Raw genomic sequence first — 2,437 nt, 5'->3', positions numbered from 1 at the left:
ACACCTTTTAAATCACCACGTGTTACATTAACACTTGACCGCTGAGGAAAAAGCAACCGCAGCCAGCTTTCATTTCTCAAAGGGATTCCTACCGTCTGAGATTACACGGTGCAGGGTACACAACTCGCCACTAGGGGTCTTTTATACGCCGTTATAGCAAATGCTATGAGACCTGAATAAATATTGTAGACAAAATAATAATAAAAATATGGAACGCTTCACGGATTTGCATGTCATCCTTGCGCAGGGGCCATGCTAATCTTCTCTGTATCGTTCCAATTTTAGTATGTGCATTGCCGGAGCAACACACCTATGAGATAATTCTGGGCGCTATATAAAGCCCGCTAAATCAAAAGGAATCCCCGTGAGGGTGTCAATCTTTTCAAGTATGTACAAAACACAACACAGTCAACACAAGACGTAGCAAATGGGATTTGGATTGGTTTTAAATGTTTATAATGATTTTAAACGTATTTGTTTTAACACTTTTTCTGTGCGAGGAAGCCGTGAAGAATTCTGGGAGTTATTGCGTCAGTCAGCCAGGATTGGTGTAGCGGTGAGGAGACACGGCGATGGATAAACCCGCTCCCACGGGGAAAAGGAGGCAGACCATGTAGAATCTCACATCATAGAAATAATAATAATACTAATAATAAATTACACGTATATAGCGCTTTTCTAACACTCGAAGTCGCTTTAAAAAATGATGACGGCCCAAAGAGGGATAGCGTCCACTGCCGAGGGAAAACAAAATAAAAACATCCAGCTGGAGTTGAGGGACGGAGCCAGATGTGCGAGCTAGCGTGCAGAGCCAGGAGGCCAGAGGTCACGTAAAGCTAACGTTAGCCGTGTGCTAGTTAGCCAGTTAGCTAGTTAGGCGGCTAGCACGGAGGGCCGAGAAAACGGAGACAGAGAGGGGAAAGACAAGATGGTGGGAGAAGCGGGAACCACACACGACGCCGGCAGTACTCTCCGATTTAAACAACAAACAGACACACAAAGAGCGAGGAAGATAAAAACACACACACACAACAGCAAATCCAGCCGACAACAGACGTGCAGCGGCAAAGTGCGTCTGCTCAGGCCGCCATCTTGGGCGGATGATGCATGAGCATTAGTCGATGTATCCCCGGTCCGTCATAAATCGTTGCGATCGTAATCTGACTACCGTGGGTTCGTATGGTGGAAGTGAATAACAAAACTGAATTCATCAGTTTGAAATGCAGACCATAGTATCTTCCCAGAGAATTCACTTCAACTGTATTAGTTGGTGTTTACATGCCACCACAAGCTAATGCTAACACTGCCATTAGCGAGCTTTCGCAATACATTTCCCATGGTGGAAACTCCAACCCTGACACGTCTGTCATCGTGTTAGGTGATTTCAACCATACGAATCTTTCCCTCGAACTACCGAACTTCGAGCAACAAGCCACTTGCCATAGCAGAGAAAACAAAACATTGGATCAATGCTACATCTCAATTTCAAATGCTTACCGTGCATTCCCGAGGGCTCCACTGGGGAAGTCCGACCACGCTGTGTTACTCCTCACCCCAAAATACAAACAAAAGCTTAAATCCATCAAGAAAACATCCAAATCTGCCAGGTCCTGGTCCATGGATGCCACTGAAACGCTTCGAGGGTGTTCTGAATGCACTAATTGGAATATATGCTGTGCAGCTTGGGACTCCCTCCCTCGATGAACTCACTGGCACTGTGACGTCATATATCAAGTTCTGCGAGGAAATGTGCATCCCTACCAAAACCGTGGCATTTTACGGCAATAAAAAACCCTGAATTACACCTCCCCGGCTTGGTCGGGCGTCCCTACAGACACATTTGGCCGTGTCTGCGAGTGGGAAGTCGGATGTGGGTATGTGTCCTGGTCGCAGCACTAACGTCTCCTCTGGTCGGTCGGGGCGCCCCCGGATCAGCAGAGAGGGGGCGGAGCAGCGAACGGGACGGCTCAAAAGAGCGGGGTAATTCACCCTTCGCGATGTCCCGCCCCCCATGGTTACTGTTGCTATGCCTGGCAAGCTATCGTCCGTCCGCGAAATTTAAACATGGCGTTTACTGTCATGTCAGTGACAGATATTCCAGGTGAATTGACATCCAATTTCTGGAAAAGCAAGGAGATATCAGAGAGAAGTAGACAGAAAGGCTTGCAATATGCATTTGAAAGCTACATCCGTGATATAATTTGTCAGCGTGTGAATGAAGAGGAAATTAAAATCAAGGCTATAGCCTACAGGTCCCAGTATAAGACTCAAGCACCCCACGTCTTAACTATTCACGTTAAGGACAAGGAGATAAATGAACAACAATGCTCGTGTACAGCAGGGTATTTTAAGTTGTATTTTAAGCTGACATTTAGTTATGAGTCCATATAGCCTACTAGCTAGCTTTCACATCTAGCTAACATTAGGCTATGTTTTA

The 2,437-nt window shown here is 46.1% G+C and overlaps 1 non-coding gene across 1 annotated transcript; it reads right to left on the bottom strand.

Annotated features, from left to right (window-relative positions):
• Positions 1-202: 202 nt before the first annotated feature.
• LOC130126918 (U6 spliceosomal RNA) lies at positions 203-308 on the bottom strand. The gene has a single exon (XR_008811767.1). It is a non-coding gene; the product is annotated as a U6 spliceosomal RNA (small nuclear RNA).
• Positions 309-2,437: the final 2,129 nt, after the last annotated feature.

Source organism: Lampris incognitus, chromosome 16, assembly GCF_029633865.1.
Source record: "Lampris incognitus isolate fLamInc1 chromosome 16, fLamInc1.hap2, whole genome shotgun sequence".
Classification (NCBI taxonomy): domain Eukaryota; kingdom Metazoa; phylum Chordata; class Actinopteri; order Lampriformes; family Lampridae; genus Lampris; species Lampris incognitus.
This window is presented reverse-complemented; position numbering and strand designations above follow the sequence as displayed.